This window comes from Cuculus canorus, chromosome 4 (assembly GCF_017976375.1).
Source record: "Cuculus canorus isolate bCucCan1 chromosome 4, bCucCan1.pri, whole genome shotgun sequence".
NCBI lineage: Eukaryota > Metazoa > Chordata > Aves > Cuculiformes > Cuculidae > Cuculus > Cuculus canorus.
In genome coordinates, this window is record NC_071404.1 from 5,316,524 (window position 1) to 5,334,764 (window position 18,241).

The window sequence follows — 18,241 nt, forward strand, 5'->3', positions numbered from 1 at the left end:
ATTTTAAAAAGAGGTGGACGAAGGTGTGGAAATGCAATGGGAAGCAATCCCACAAAGACAAACATACTGGGTAGATATTTTTATGTCTAGCACGTTGTTTTATATCTCCGCATGAAAGTTGGCCAAAACAAGTTTACTGTGCCTCTATGAAACTCAAGTTTAATATAAAAGATGTATATTTATAGGCTAAAAATGACATTTTTGCATATAAAACTGTAGATTTCTATGGGTTTTTTCAAGTGAAAACCAAGTATTTTTATTTTAAATTAACCCCCCAGTATGAATCAAAATTAAAGGCTTATAAGGGAAATGAGGCAATATATCCACTTTCAGTCTGTAAATATGTCTTCAAACAACCTTTCACATCAGACTTTATTGTTTAGTTGTTTTTGCAAGGCAGAGGATGAATACACTTGTGGAAGCTGGAAGAGAGAAAGTGAAGTGTTTTTGTTTCAAACCTGAAGAGTAGTTTGTTGAGAAGAGAAACATCGCAGCTGAAGCTGTGTCCAATGACACACAGATTATCCCATTCCATCTTAGCAGTGAATTCAAGCATTGATTTGGAAGTTAAGCACATATCAAGCTTGTTGTTGACTTGTACCTGCAGAAATCGGGAATAGTCAAGAATTTTTCTAGTTCCTCACTGAATGACCAAGTGCATCCTCAAGCAAGGGTTCACACATCTCCTGCTTTAGATATTTTTCCCTCTATGACTCAGTTAACACCAAACTACGGAGAACTTGACAGGTTGATAAAAGCTGTGGGAGGTAGAAATGTATTTTTGTGCTCTAGTTATGTTTTTAAAGGAACAAATATTTAATTACTTGAGCGATGTTTCCTTTTGATAATGTCATAGGTGAGTAGCTACTACCCAACATTAGCCTTTCCCTGTGGGTAAAATTTCAGAGTACAGTGTTGTTTGGTAATTTCTGCTTAATAAGGGATTTGAAAAGAGTTGCATCTTTGCAGAATGTGGGATGTTTATATTTACCTACTCTATCCCAGCTTGCTAGAAATTAAATGCAAGGAAGATAGAGAAATAGAGTAATGCTTCCAAAAACCTCCTAGAATATTCAGAGGTAATGACTTTGCTAGAAGGGTGCATGTGATTTATATTTTTTTCCGAAACATTTCATGCAGAAATTATGAAGAAAAAGTTTCTTTGGCCTGCTTTTCCAGAAGATCGTATTAAATTGTCTTAATGGCTCCATCTCCGCACTGAACAATACATTTGGCTGCCATCAAGGGAGATGAACGAAAAAAAATCCATTATTTTTAATCTTCATTTCTCTTAACCTGCTTGATGATTTTTCTATAACTGTGCCTGGTTTTATTTATATGTGTTTTCTGTGTGCATGCGTGCACACACAGAAATTCCCAGGATATACAGATATTTAGATAGCCCAAACATTTACCAAGTTGGAATCTAACCCTCTACCCCGAAAGCAGGTGTTGCCTTTATTTAGCTGGACCATCACAAGAATGTCACAAGCCCTTCTGTATGGGACATAGTAGGTTTTTAAGATCTCTGAAGATCCTAGAGATGCTTAACTTTTCAAATGGGTATAGGTATATATGCGTAGATATGTATATGTGTATCTCTAGATGTTTGTAGATATATTTTTCATTCAGCTATAGGGAAGTCGAGCCTCCTGGTTTTCATTAGCTTGTCAGCAGTGCTACTGCCCAGCATTAGTCAGTGTTACACAGCCCAGTGTCTGGAACCCACAGGATCTAACAGAAGCCCTGCTAGTTGTCATATACAATTTTCATTATTAATTAGACCCTGGTCTACAGTGGAGACTGTAAGAAAGATCTATTATATGAGCCATAATTGTGGAATAAATTAAGATCACTAGACTTTGTCATAGAGCTATGTGAAGCCTACGTGCCTCTTAGTTTCAGTTGTCCCTTAAGACAGGGATTTAAATCTGCAGTTTGCACAGCTAAGAGCTGGGCAGAGCTCAGTGGTATTTCAGTGAGCCATTTATTCACCCTGTGAAGCAAAGCTCCTCCGGTTTTCCCTAATACACTGATCTGAGCTGATTTGGGTGCTCACACAATTGTGTATAGTGGGAGCAAAAGGGACAATCGCCATTCCACAGGAAAAGATTTTAGCTTTTCTCAGTGTCTGTATCTTCAAGTGCTTCTATTGCTCAAAGAAATCATCTTTAGCTCTCTTTTTATGATTAATAGGAGAAAAAAAAAAGGCCAAAACAACTCACATCCCAGCACCAATTTTCCATGTACATGACATGAAAGAAATATCTATAGGAAGGGGAAGGTGTGATATAAGTTCATAAATCATAGGCAGTATCCTGACTCACAAAAGTGTGTATAAGGTAAGACTCTGCTGATTGCTTTTTCTTTATTTCTTTACTGTTTTTTCCCTGCTTTGACTGATCCATCTCTACCTATTCTTTCTCTTTTAGAGATAAACTTTTATAACTTCAGCATAAAAAAAGGCAAGTGTAAATATAAGTGTTATAGACAGTAGAGTTCATCTAAAGTCTCACAGTTTAAGGGGACTTGGATAACTGTTTCTCCTATTAAAATTTTAGGGATTGTATTTGAGTTTTGCACAACCAAGTCAGTAATTTTTCTAATTTCTTTACTTTTAAAATAGTCGTGAAAAGGGTTTTATATTTCATATCTGTATGACGTTTGTTTGAAAGCCATTGTACTTTTTACCTTGAAGACTTTAAATTAGTATCTTTAGGAGGAGCTGGGAAAACATTTTGTTCCAGCATCACTGAAAAGACACTCTGTAAATGAAGCCTGAAAAACAAATCCCAAGATACAACAGGAAATCTACAGGTATAGTCAGCTCAAAGCTATGTCATGGTCATGTAAAAAAATACCCATTTCCTTGAAAAATAAGTGGAGAAAAGAGTTGAATAACTTTAGTTATTTATTTGGATGCAGTTTATTTGATGTTAAATTTTAAAAAGAAGTCTAGGTATCGAGATTTTATAATTTAAAATTTAATAAACCTTAAGGATCAATGCAGGAAACACAAAGTTTTAATGAATCCTCAAGGTCTCTCTGCACCCTTTCTTGTTGTCCTAAGGACTTCTCATACTGCTATCAGCATGCAGACGAGCATGTTTGCCCAGGCTGATGCAATGTTTCCCATCCAGCTTTGTGTAAATACCACAGGTCCACAGAGCAGTGTTTGGACAGGTGCCAGCACAGCATCATAGAATCATAGAATAGTTTGGGTTGGAAGGGACCTTAAAGATCACCTAGTTCCAACCCCCCTGCCATGGGCAGGGACATCCCACTGGATCAGGCTGCCCAAGGCTCCATCCGACCTGGCCTTGAACACCTCCAGGGATGGGGCAGCCACAACTTCCCTGGGCAACCTCTGTCAGTGTCTCACCACTCTCATGGTGAAGAAATTCTTTCTAATGTCTAGCCTAAATCTGCCCCTCTCCAGTTTATAAACATTCCCCCTCGTCCTGTCACCACAAACCTTTATGAATAGTCCCTCTCCAGCTTTCTTGTAGCATCACTATCATGAAAATCATCTGTAGGAGTTCAGAGCTGGACCAACCTTGTTCAACATAGACATCAACTGTCTTGAGTCCTACAGCTGGCACGTGGCCATGCAGGGTCAGAATAAGATAGGCAGAAGTCTGTAACACCTGCAGAGGCTCTTGCAGCCACAGCATCTCTCAGTCTGTGGTCCACAGACAGGGTAATTGTGTTTTACTGTATATTCAGAGAATCACAGAATGGCAGGGGTTGGAAGGGATCTCTGGAGACCATGTAGTACGATCTCTCTATTCAAGAAGAAAATAAAAATACAAGGTAAAAATAATAAAAGCCAACAAATTATTTACATAAATTCTCAGACTAAAAAAGTCCTAAACCACCATAGCTGCTGTTTCCCTTGAAAGAGAAGCAAATAATGGAGATTCTCAACACTCATAACCCAAGTGGTGGTAAGAAAACCAAAACCAAACATGCAGTATTAATCTAAGCCTACATGCACCCAGACATTCACATGTAACCCACTAATCCCTTAATTTGTTAAGCATATTTTGTCAGGAAGACAATCTAATTTTTTTGCATTGTCGTGGGTTGGATTTGCAGACATTCATTTTTATTACATCCTACTTTATTACCATCAGTTTGCTCAGTTAATTTTTATTTAGCCCGTGCGATTTCTAAGAATCTTTACAAAAATTAATTTCTGGGTTTTTTTTCCTGTCAAGCACAAGTCAATAAAAACTGCTCAAAAAAAAAAAGGGGGGGGGAAGAGGAAAACAAACTGAACCAAAAAAGAACACTCTGATAGATATATAATTGTCGCTTAATTCTTCCAAATAACAGAACTACCAGTGTTATACCATAAATGAAATAAACAACACCTGTAACTCACCTCCTTAAAATGCTACACTTTGTGGTCACCTTCTTTCAACATCAAACTGTCTTAAATTTTCCAGATATGAATTCTGTGCATTATGGAAAATTTTCAAGCGTAGGTCTGAAATTACAGGATATAGGTAGCTGGTTTAATGGATAAAGACTTTCACATTAGCAATTGTATTGGCCAGGTTAAATCTAGGTGAAAATATAAATTAGATTGAGAAAGTAGTTTGACTCGTGTTCCCATTTCATCTAGTTGTATATAGCTAGCCACGATGATTTTTAAGTTCTTTCCTTAAGCTACAGAAGGATAAAGCAGGAAACTGCTTCCAGACTCAAATATAACTGTAAAAGACTGACATTTGTCTCCATTTCAGAAGTTTCTGCTTTGGTTTAATGAAGATGTGAAGAAATCACTCCTTAAATGACTTTTTTTTTTTCTTAATCTCTTTCTCAAATGCTTTTCAGACTTAGAAAAAGAAAATTACCAAGGCAGCTCCAAAGCCTGTTAATTTATACTCTTTTTACTACCAAAAATGTCTGACTGAGAATATGATTTGTTAATTGACCTTATAATTGACCTGCAGAGCATCATATGTTGGGCATACTAAGTTGTCTCTTGATAATGCCCTCCTCATCAAGGCTTATTGCTTTAGTGCAGCTCATTAGGAAATGAGGACATAAATTAAACTTGAGAAATGGAAATGCAGAAGTTGATGTGGGAATGTCTCAGAGTACCTTGCATGCTGCAGAGGGTAAGCTGGCCTTTGCTTCCTGATGCCATGGCTAAGAGATGGATTTATTTAGGAGTTACACCTCCCATTAAATTTAATTGCTTCCCCTGAGGCACTCCTGGTAAAAGCCTACTTAGTTGAATGAAAGGTGCTTCCTGCACAAGATTGTGTGGTAAAGGAATGGCGATTGGCAAGGGAGGCTTTCACATTAATCTAACAGGTATGAGGACATGCTTGCTGCAAAGGTGAAGGCAGGGGTCTCAAAGGCTTGTATTCAGGCTGTTAGATACAGCTGAGTGGAAAAGCAGACTACACCTTTTGTGATACCACACGGGTTACTCCTGGTAGGTAACCTGCATTTACAGCCTTTCTACAGGAAACATTGAGGTAACAGAACTTACTCAAAAGCGAATTTCATTTATTATTGATGAACTGCTTTAGCTTGCAGAGAAGTTCTATTTTCCTTTCAGGATTGCTGTTTCTTATTCAAGAGATCTTTTCTACATTATTAACTCCATCATGCAGAGCACCTTGCTTTTTAATTTTTACTTTCAGATTCTTATCACTCCTGCCAAAGCCACAGGATGTTAGGTTTGCAGTCAAGTTACTGAAAGTTCTGTTCTTTCATAAATAAATACTTAATTATTGATGATTTTATAGGTTTAAAACTCGCTATCATTGTCTCTCAGGTATAGCAACTGTGACTTCTTCGCTCTCATATGCCCCAGCATTTCATATTCCGGAGGAAACATCATTATTTACATTAACCTAAACAAGTGGATATCTTATAATACCCCACTGTGATAGCATCAGAAAGCTTTTCAGGTACCCTGGAATACAGGAAAGGTTGTTGTCAAACAGCTTTATTCTCATCACACATTTCTGCAAAAGAAAGTTTGGACCAAGTGCTTCTATAGCATAAGTGTTTCCACGATACAGGACCTTAATCTTGAACAATTTAGATGGGTCTAGGTTCTAGCTTAGTTTCTCTCTATTTTCTGTGTTGTTTTCTGAGATTGTTTCTATCTTGTGCCATGGAATATGGCCTGGAAATAACCCAGCTGTTTGTGTCTGGATTGCATCTGAAATCAGAAGCGATATAACTGCTTCACAGCCATATTCTATGCAAGTAACCTCATAGGCAGCATTATTAGAGTGGCTGAAAAAAGCCCAAGTTATTCAGAGTTTCAATGAAGAAATGATGTCTTTTGTCTATAATATTCTTTCCAAAGGAGATCAAAACTACTGCAAAAGTCAATATTCATTAGAACGTATGTCATAATACTTCTTAACATAACCAAAATGCAGAAGTGACTTGAGCAAACAGGATAGTGTCTTAAAAGAAATCCCTAGTATAAACAACTTTACCTTTGTCCACTATGCTATTGCAGCTGGTTCCTTGCATTCAGGCTTAGTTTCCATTAATCACAGCCTTTCTGGCTGATAGCAAAATCAGTCCTCAAAGAATGTCCCTCTCTATCTCCTTCAATGCCTGAACTACATATCTGCTACCTGAATCTCATAGATGCTATTTTCTGAGCTATGTGCACCCTGGTCCTTTTTCTTTCTCCTTTATTCTGTAACTTCTTTCTCCCCATTCTGGAATTTGATTTTCACCCTTTCTCCAGGGAGGATCTCCTAACCACATTTCCTAGCACTTTTCTGTCTGTTCAAATAGGACTTGAGGGTCTCTGACGTGCTTTGTTGAAGGGTGAAAACGTGCTCTCTGTCGCAGGCGTGTGAGTTATGATTGTCCAAAGCAGGGTTATCCCAGACCATCTGCAAAGCATTACGTGTTGGAAGCAAAATGCTTCTTCTGGATTACATGCTCTGTGGTGGTTACATTGAGAAAAGGGCTAATAACTTTCTCTGTCCTATCTTGTTACAGTACACTCAGCAGTGACCCTTGAGATCCTCTTTGCTAAACCTTCCTGTTCAGTTTGAGTCTTGGGTACCTCAGAGTAGCTTGGTTGGGATAGTCCAGGAAGATACCTAAGGGCCTCCTCACTGTGGGCCAACAGCATGAAGTCAGAAGATAGAAGCCTAATATTTCTCTGCAGCAATTCCATGCAATTTTAGGACAACTTTCATTTTTCAACTTTCATTTTTTGAAACTGGACTGTGTTTTCACAGAATCACAGAATCACAGAATCACACAAGGTTGGAAAGGACCCATTGGATCATCGAGTCCAACCGTTCCTAACACTCCCTAAACCATGTCCCTAAGTACTTCATCCACCCGTTCCTTAAACACCTCCAGGGAAGGCGACTCGACCACCTCCCTGGGCAGCCTGTTCCAGTACCCAATGACTCTTACTGTGAAGAATTTTTTTCTGATATCCAACCTGAACCTCCCCTGACGGAGCTTCAGGCCATTCCCTCTAGTCCTGTCCCCTGTCACTTGGGAGAAGAGCCCAGCTCCCTCCTCTCCACAACCTCCTTTCAGGTAGTTGTAGAGAGTAATAAGGTCTCCCCTCAGCCTCCTCTTCTCAAGGCTAAACAACCCCAGCTCTCTCAGCCGCTCCTCATAAGACTTGTTCTCCAGCCCCCTCACCAGCTTTGTTGCTCTTCTCTGGACACGCTCCAGAGCCTCAACATCCTTCTTGTGGTGAGGGGCCCAGAACTGAACACAGTATTCGAGGTGCGGTCTCACCAGTGCCGAGTACAGAGGGAGAATAACCTCCCTGGACCTGCTGGTGACCCCATTTCTGATACAAGCCAAGATGCCATTGGCCTTCTTGGCCACCTGGGCACACTGCTGGCTCATGTTCAGTCGGCTGTCAACCAGCACCCCCAGGTCCTTCTCTTCTGTGCAGCTCTCCAGCCATTCTTCCCCCAGTCTGTAGCGCTGCATAGGGTTGTTGTGCCCCAAGTGCAGGACCCGGCATTTGGTCTTGTTAAACCTCATCCCATTGGTCTCGGCCCAGCAGTCCAGCCTGTTCAGGTCCCTTTGCAGAGCCTCCCTACCCTCCAGCAGGTCGACACTTCCTCCCAGCTTAGTGTCATCTGCAAACTTGCTGAGGGTGCACTCAATGCCTTCATCCAGGTCATTGATAAAGACATTGAACAGAGCTGGACCCAGTACTGAGCCCTGAGGAACTCCACTTGTGACTGGCCTCCAGCTGGAGTTAACTCCATTGACCACCACTCTCTGGGCCCGGCCATCCAACCAGTTTTCAACCCAGGAGAGTGTGCGCCTGTCCAGGCCAGAGGCTGACAGTTTCTGAAGCAGAATGCTGTGAGAAACTGTGTCAAAGGCTTTACTGAAGTCCAAGAAGACTACATCCACAGCCTTTCCCCCATCCAGTAGTTGAGTGATTTTGTCATAGAAGGTGATCAGGTTAGTTTGGCAAGATCTGCCTTTTGTAAACCCATGTTGACTGGGCCTGATCACCCGGTTCTCTTGCGTGTGCTTCATGATAGCACTCAAGATTACCTGTTCCATGACTTTCCCTGGCACTGAGGTGAGACTGACAGGCCTGTAGTTCCCCGGATCCTCTCTGCAACCCTTCTTGTATATGGGCACAACATCAGCCAGCCTCCAGTCTAGTGGAACTTCCCCAGTCAGCCAGGACCTCTGGAAGATGATGGATAGGGGTTTGGAAAGGACATCCGCCAGTTCCTTCAATACTCTTGGGTGGATCCCATCCGGCCCCATAGACTTGTGGACGTCTAGCTGGGCAAGCAAGTCTCTAACCGCCTCCTCTTGGATCACGGGAGCCTCAATCTGCCCCTCTAACTCTTGGATTTGTAAACAGAAGGAACAACTTTCTTTGCTATTAAAGACTGAGGCGAAGAAGGCATTAAGTACCTCAGCCTTGTCCTTATCCCCTGTCACTGTTATTCCTTCTGCATCCACTAGAGACTGGATATTCTCCCTCGTCCTCCTTTTCCTGTTAATGTACTTGTAGAAAGACTTTTTGTTGTCTTTCACAGACTTAGCGAGTTTTAATTCTAGTTGGGCCTTGGCCCTCCTGATTTTTTCCCTGCACGATCTCACTTCGTCCCTGTAGTCCACCCAAGATGCCTGTCCTTTCCTCATGTTTTCCCTCATTTTGGCTCTGTTGGGGTTTTAGTGGTTTGCAAGATGCAAGTGGTTTGCATTACTATTTTTTTCTTTTTTTTTGCACATCGTTGACGTCTTATCAAGGTGCAATTTCACTAAGTGGGCTTTGATAAGAGAGATTAGTTTGCAATAGTTCTTTTCTACTGAACTGAAATTGTGCTTTGCATGGCACAATTCTTTACTGTGGCAACCAACTACCCAGCATTGGCCCTCTTTGCAGAGGCTTCCTTCGCCTGTAAGTTTTTTTCCTAGACTTTTAAACTCTCATATTAATAGGCAGATTTTGAAGTGCTAGTATATTTGCTCTTGTCACTTGACTGACTCCATTTCTAGGCCTTTGTTTGTAAGACTCACAGAACTTGCTTGCATTCCGCAGTACAGAAGTATCTATGCTGAATAACAATAAACTGTTGGGTTGGTTTTTGCAAGGAGGACATAAAAGAGAGTAGTGTGGCATCTAATGTAATTATTTGGTTCAGCTGGATTTGGAGGTACAACTAAGCTTTCTTAAAATGACATTGCTTAAAAAACAAAGAGAAGCTATGGGAACTGGTGAAGAAAACCAAAGAAACCATCATTGACATATAAGGGTGGGACAGAAGTTTATCCGACCTCTTCAAAACACTTAGAACTTCTACTATAAACTGAGTAGGTTTAGGCTGCCTTTTGTGATCAAGTTTGGCGCTGCAGTTTTTCATTCTGCCCGGTCTGCGAGTTCAGAATAATTCTGCAGCACAGAATAATGACTGCAGCGCAGAGAGCATTAGAGTTAGCTCCAGCAAGCTGAGTACCAGAAGCAGCCTATGTGTAACAGCGCGAATCTCAGTGAAAGTTTGATTAATCTGTTTGCTTTGCTTTTATTCTCACTTCTGTCTGCCTGTCTCATTAACCTGCATGATCTGACTGTATTATCTGTATGAGGCCGCTTGAGCTGAGAAACTCTCTGCCTAAGGAGGCTTCAGAAACCAATACAAACTTGACAAGAATTGATCAAGAAATTGCAAAAACTAATTTCTGAAGTCATACATATATATCAATGAATAAGAACTTCAGAGATATGCTATGTAAAATCTTCTATCCACAATTAATTCTATATTAAAATCTATACATTGGCAGATGAGGCACCAGCAAATAATGGCTTATACTAAAGCGACGAGTCATATCACCAATGTTGCAACTCCTTGTGAAGAATTTTATCGGGAGATTAAATTAATCTTATTTGAAATTGTCACAAACATCCTTTATTCTAATTATCTTTGCCTGAGGTTCTGTTAAAAAACCGTATATCATTTTGTAATATTAATGCTTCATAACTGGATTCTTGTCCTGTGCAATAATATAAACATGACTTTATATCCCTTATGTATACAAATTAAACAGAACAAAATTCAAAATACACTCTCTTTAGCATAAGTTGCCTATAATTAATTTGTCATAATGGCCCTTCAATCATAAGTTAACTTGTCTTATAATAAGCTGATAATGAATAGAGATCTTGTTCTTATACATCGGTTTTCTCTGACTAGTGATTTGACACAGATCTAAATTTGCACTAGCAAAGAAATCAAGGACATCTTTTCCATGACCAGGGTTTTTCTTTGGTTGTCTTTTATTTTAAAGAAGAGGATGTTTCATTACTTTAATCAATTTAGTATCAGCCAATGGCAGCTCACTACGTTTTTGAAATCCTACTGCAGTTTCAATGGATTTTTTTTTTATATATAGAATTTAAAATACTAGCCCATTTTTCATTTAGAATCTTTCACAGGCAGCTCTGAGAATGCTTGGCCACTGGAGCCTGGCTTTTTGCTCTTACTGAGCTGAGAACTGTGTGATAGGTTTTAGTAAGCTAGTGACTAATCCATATTATGCAAGAAGCCAAAGAAGAACCAGAGTAAGGAGGGAAAGTCTTGGGACTGTTTAGCACCACGTCACGGATGACCGGCATGCAGAGCACGTTTACATGCTTGCCCTGCCTTTTTTTTCTGACATCATATTCAATGACTCTCTTTAAAGAAATACCAGCTCCATGGTATTTCTTCTTCTGCCTTTTGCATTCTCCATATGTAAAATAACATAGGTAAAGACTTGGCCCATTAGTTGTGCTCCTCTCCAGGAGAAAGGGCCAACTACTGATACTTAACTAGACTAATGCAGAATTAAATTCCCAGATTCTTCAAGACAGTATACATTGTGTACATTTTTTTACAATTTGTAAACTTGTATTTCTCTACAAATTTGTGAGACTTCCTTTTATGCCAGTATGAGCATAACGTGGTCCCTTATTTAGGCAAATTCAGGTTTAACAGCAGGCTATTTGAGTCAGTGAGTTCAGATAAGCTAAAAAAAACCAAAACCGACCCAAACATTAAACAACCTAAAGATTCTGGTGAACTTCTAAGGTATTCAAACTGCAGGAAACTGTATTTAATTGAAGTCTTGCTGAGAGTTCTAAATAATAAGACCCTAACAAACAATCTTATGCAAGCACAAGGAGAATATTTCATCAATAATTGATGGTCAAGGGTTTAATGTTGACTACAGCTGTGGTCGTGCACGTATCTTTTTATTATTGCACTGTGACTTCACCGAGATTTCTGTTTTTATTCAAAAAGGGCTTGCTCTAGGCATTTAAACGTACTCTCAGAGGTATACCGCAAATAGGAGGCACAGCACTGTCTCTTGGATCATAAAACTAGGAAGGAATTCAGAGAACCATGTTACTAATCAGTACGTGTCCATATTAAATTTGGAGTTAAGAATAACTCCTGAAACATGGAACAGCTTGACAGCAACAGAGTTAAATGTCAAGCAGGAGAAATGTACAGGTAGGTAGAGAAAAAGTCTGGAAACAATTTGGTTTCTCTGTTTTGGAACATTTTAAAGCAAATTGAGGAGCCTCTTGCCACTCTCTGTGTTTGCAGGACAGTTAGAGAAGACTTGTGGTGGTCTGTGCAATTAATAGCTATTGGCAGTTTGGGTCTATCCAACAGTCTCTGGGCCATACTGGTCAGAGCTTGGATATTCGTTTTTTTGTACAAGGACAAGAAATAAGGTATTATTGGAATTGTCCAGGGAGGTGGCTGAATCACCATCCCTGGAGGTATTTAAAAACAAGTGAACGAGGTGCCTAGGAATATGGTTTTGTAACGGACAGATGTGGTTTGACTTAGTGATGTCAAAAGTCCTTTCCAACAAAACAATTCCATGATTCTATGAAATGAGGTACCACATCAACATTTGTGCCACAGAAATGAAGAATAATTTTGTAATAAGTTTCTAAGAGATACTGATGAAGTTTTTAGTTTCTAGAAAATATTCAAGGCTTGAAAGATTCCTGTTCATCATATCTTCCTAGTAGCAAGGGTAGTACTATAACTGAGAGGAAGCCTTTGTATTTTGATGCTGTATCCTTAAGCAAAATCTTCCCTCTCTTCTGTCAGTTCCATCTTAAAGTAAATATAAGACAAACACTTAAAAATTATTCCTTGCTTTGAATTGCATCCTTCTCAGGCATACCTGGCTAGGAAAATGTTAGTATTTACTTTAAGGGGAAAAAATTATTTATTATGTTATTTCATAAATATTTTTGAGCATTTTATTTAGGGGAAAAAATCCAATAACTACACTTTCCCAAAATACCAAATCTATTTCCACTCTCAGTAAGAAAAATCTATACTGAGGCCTTGAAGGATTACAGCGAGCAACTGATCTTCCTGCTGTCAAATTTAAATCAAACAAAGCTTTCTATGAAAAAAACACCTTTTTTCTTTGAAAGACAGAGTTAATATTTTTTTCAAACTAATTCCCCTTTGAAGAGAGTCAGAGACTTTTTCACAAAGCAGATCCTCATCTGATTTAAGCCAAAATAGACACACTGGTGTAAGAATTTAATCTCTTTAAGATCTTATTGGTTATTACCTGGTAGGATTTTTACAACACTGTGATTTACTATGTTCTTCACTTGCAGTATCATAAGCAGGATTCGCCTGGGTCTGCATACTGGAACAATTACCCAATGCTTTTAAAAGAACCACTTTATGGGTGCTGGCCATTTTGCTTCTGTGTGTTTATGAACCAGCGGAAGCTCTTTGTTGTCTGGGCCAAACCCACAACTCTTGGTCCTGCTTTGCCTGTGACCAGTGGGTATCTCTGAGGAGCACTGCCTGTGTGAGCCTTGTTCTCTTTACAATGTAAATGGAGCACTTCACTATGCCATTGACAGAATCATAGAATCACCAGGTTGGAAAAGATCTCTTGGATCATCGAGTCCAACCACTCCTATCTGCCACTAAACCATGGCCCAGAGCACTTAATCTACCCATTTTTTAAATACCTCCAGGGATGGGGACTCCACCCCCTCCCTGGGCAGCCTCTGCCAGTGCCCAATGAGCCTTTCTGTGAAAAAATTTTCCTGATATCCAGCCTCAAATAATAGCATTAACTCAAATGACTTCTAGGGTATGTTTACAAAGCACAGTATAGCTTTTGTAGAGATGCTCACATTGACTCTGAGGAAAAGGTAACAGAAACAGGACCAACTTTTTACTAGAGCACATCCTTGCAGGGATGATTCTTCGCGTATGGTTGTATTTCAGTACAAAAGAAGGCTATTGGTTAGCTATTTTTCAACATGTTAAGTATTCCTCCTGTGAGTTAGAGATTATTCTATTTTTTTTAACCCCCATGTAGAGTAATCCCATGAAAAATGCCTTGTAGAAATCTCAATATGCAAAACTGACACCATAAACTTTTACAATCCACCAAATGCACAATTTCATGAAAGAAGGTATTAAATTAGCCTGATAGGATCTGCTTTCAGAACAAAATGTGAATTATAGTGCATTCCTTCAGGTCTTTATACCTTATATCCTGCGCCAACCATTATTTTCCTCAGAACCAATGTCAGACTGATGTGCCTGTAATTACTTGGTTTATCTAAATACTAGCACAATCTCTATTTGAAGGATGTGGATGCAGGGCATATCGGATTGCTGTGTTTTCAGATTTATTTTTTCAAGGATTGGAAATCACAGACATTCATCTGGCCTAATGTGGATGTGTAAATCTTGCAGTCAAAGATGACACTGCTGGGTACAGCTGAGCTCCAGTTCATTATGTCCTAACGTGTAGTCATGAAATATGTGAGATTAACTGAGCCCTCAGAAATGCCTATTTCTCACTGTTGGTTCTGAAGGCAGTTTAGGGTGATTTGCTTATAGGTGTCCACACTGTCAGCTTCTCAAATTAAATATTGTTCAAAGAATGTAAATAGGACAGTGGAAGAATACCAAAGCCTGTCAGCTGAGCAATGTTTCTTAGGGAAATGTAGTTTGATTAGTGACTGCCAAGGGTGAAATCAAAATTCCACTTGATGTGCGCATACAAAACACAGCTAATAGTACATCTTTAACATTACAAAATTAGGCAAACCTAAAGATGACTAACTACCTGCTACCTGTGTAGCTGAATTTCTTTTCCCTGGATGGTCTAGACTATGATAGAGTTTTTAATTACTTAAGCACGGACGATTTATTTTGCACAAGATCATGTCTTATTCCACATATGTGACGGAGTTTTGGAGATATGTAGTGGCTGCATAGCAGAGGTGGCTGTCATTCAGACTTCATCTTTGCTTTCTCTCAGAAATTTAACTGAGCAAGCCAAAGGACTGCAGAAAGAGGAGACAGCCTCATGGCGAGGCAGAAGCGTGCTGCTCTAGGGAGTTAATTATATTTCCACCCCGGCCTTTAACTTGTGTCATACCCTGGAAGTCACTTAGACCAAGCTTTGCACAAATGGTCACTAATTGAGCATCCTTCTCTTTCCTGTTTCTCACCTCCGGACCCTAAGTGATGACTGATAGGAATCTGAGTTCCTACAGTAGCAGCCAAAGTCAATGAGTATTGTGCTTGCAAAAAAATATGACATAGGAATACCTATCCTGAAAAAATAGTATTCCAGGTGGTTGAGAGTGGACACTCCAAATTGATGTGTATATTTGATTTAAATCTCTCTGTGCTTTGGCTACTTGTTAGCAGAACGGAGATATTGTTGCCTTATAAAAAGGGTAATTTAATTAATATTCATGATCTACTTGGTTTCTATAGTGATGAGAACCCTAGAATGTTCAGGAAGAAAATCATAATTATGATTTTGAAGCTGAAGATAACTAGGGCAGAGTGAATAAAACACGGGCTAATAAACTAAAAGATGGGAGTATGGAGTTGCAGCTGATTAAGTGAGTGTTGGCCTTCCTGTTTAGTGAATGATGTGTGAAACAAAAATCAGCTTTCTGTCTGTCTTGAGCCCTGGGAAATCAAGTAAATGTAAAATGGAAGCACTTTTGCTACAGAGTTTTATCTGCAAAGGTTTTTTTACAACATTTTTTACCCCACGAAAATAAATTAATTTTCCTTATTAAAACAATTTGAAAGTTTTTCAGAATTTCTGTCTTTCAAGTAGAAAAGAAGGGGGGGGAAGAAAACATTTTACTCAAGAAAACGTTTCAGTCTTTTCGAATACTGGAAGGAGACAATGAAATCTCAAAGCAAACATCAGTGCAGACACACAGTATATATATTAACAACATCTCTGTAGCGCTGACCATCTGACTCTGTTCCTAAGAAATACAAGCTTCTTTGTCAAGACATTTTTGTAATGTGGTGAGGAATAAGTTTTGTGTCCGCTAGTAATGGAGACATAAGTTTACCTTATGATACTGGAACTTACTTTGAGGGATATTATGAAGGAAGGTCTACTTTGAATCCCCAGCATTTCACGTATTCTGTAAACTTGTGAAAATAATCTTAAACCTGCAATATTTGCAAGTAATCACGATTTTTTAACCAAAATCCAACTGTACTGAAAATTCTTTAGGAGTAACAACGTTGATGCTCATTAACACTTCTCATAGGTGAAATTTTATTTATAAAATAGGAGAAAAAATATGAGGAATAAAATAAACCCAACCATTATCTCTGTTTTGCAGATAGAGAAATTGGTCAGTTATGTTACAGACAACAGAAAGTCACATATCATAAAATGCCATTTCCACAGTATTGTGCATCATAGGTAAAGAAATTAGTGTTTATTGCTGAATAAAATAAACTAGGAATTGCTAAAATATACAATAGATAAGACATTCTCCTTGTGCCAGATATCACGATTTTTTGCTGCAATATCTACGTGATAAAAAAGAACAAATGATATGCTGTGATTATGCCTGATAAAACTGTTTTAAAAATGTCCTATTGAACATTTATTTTAAAAAAAAAATTGTTTTCATCAATCGTAAAAAAAAAAAGGGAAGGTTATGTTTTAAGTTTTTTTTGTTTGGTTGTTTTTTTTTGTAGTAAGAATTACCAAGGATTTTTTCATCTTTCAGAAGAGAATATGCATATTGGGAGCGACTGTGTCTAAACTAGTGAAAGTGGAAAAGTACTAATTTCTTATCAGCCTTTCCCCGAAAACATTTTCTTTTTTTAAGTCCTGGTTATTACCGAAAATCTTTTTCATCTATCAAAATTTAGATGTTGAGATATACCTTTTTTATTGACCACAGAGAGCATCACGTCCAAAAGACACTGACCCTAAGACTACGAGAATGATGTGCATATAGCAAAATATTGAGGACAGATTCTATCATCTTTAGCACAAGGCATTATTCGAGGGGGTAAAAGCATTTCTCAGTAGCAGCAAAGGCTGAAGAATCTACTCAATAGCAGAGATACCGATGAAATGTCATGACTAATTGAAAAAGCTACTCTGAAATTATAGCATTTGTTGAATGGTTTAATAAAATCAGCATGGTATGAAAAAAAACACCCCGCAATTACTGTGTTACATAACTCCCAGGAAACATCTATCAGACATCAGACTAGCTGAAGATGTATAATTTAGTATTCCCCTTCCCCAGAACTGCTTGTTCTTGCTCAAGATGGTCTCTTTCCACCCTATCCCCCATCTGCTCCACCCCCGCTTCCTATTCTGTCTGATGGCTTGTACAATTTTTTTATTTTTTATTTTTTATTACTTGCATTCATTTTAAGGAATCAATATCAGTTCTGAAATTGATTCTTCAAACTGCTGAAGGCCTCTGCCAGTTAAAAAGTGTTTCCACTGGTTTAAATTTAATCTACCAGTTTATCTGTCTACCAGTGCTAGCGGTGTACATGTTGCAATCGTGTGTTGGCAGGAAAATTTCACAGAGGAATCTCTTCTCAGCAGTGCTGCTTTTAATTTCCTGTGTACAGTGTTGACTCTTAATTCATTTGTGATCATGGACATAAATCTCAGTGTTCAGAAACACTGAAGGAGAATGGCTGGGAGAGACACTAATGTCATCTCAGGTTAAATCCATCCCCAAGCAGAATAATTCTGATTTGATTTTATTTTAAAAAGTATTTTATTTTTTGGGCTGTGCCAATTTCAATTAGTGATGTTTGTGACCAGGATCTCTATGTGTTTGATACCTGAAGAGAACTTATGAAGATTTTACTAAGGCTTCTGCATTTTTGGTCAGAACTCTATGTCAGTGCAAGGGACTGCAGAGGGTACTGAGGACCTCTCTGAGATGCAGTTGATGAAGGTGGTGTTTTTGTGAGGATAAAGAATATAAAACTGCCTGAGCCAACACTGTAGCAGTTGCATATGCGTGCAGGTAATTCAAAGATAAGGGTATAGTGGTTAGATCCCTGGTTCCCAGCTATGTGCTCTTTAATTCTGATTTCCCCAAATCCTCTGGCTCCACCCAGCCTTTCTTATCCTGCCAACAGGTCTTCTACATCTCACTGCTCCTCCCTCTTGCAAATCATTTGAGCACGCAAAGTATTTGAAATAAAATTTCAAGGAATGGTGCTTACAAAGATGTATAAATCACCTAAGATAACATGTTTAAGTTTGAAAATTTGATAATAGCTTTGCCGGCTTGACGAGAGAATGGATCTTATAGATGAGATGTTGATGAAATTACCTGGTGGATTTAGATACTTTTAGCTGTATTCAGATTTCTTTCTAATGGTGACTGACAATCTGTGAACACATGAAAAAAAGTATAAAGGTATGA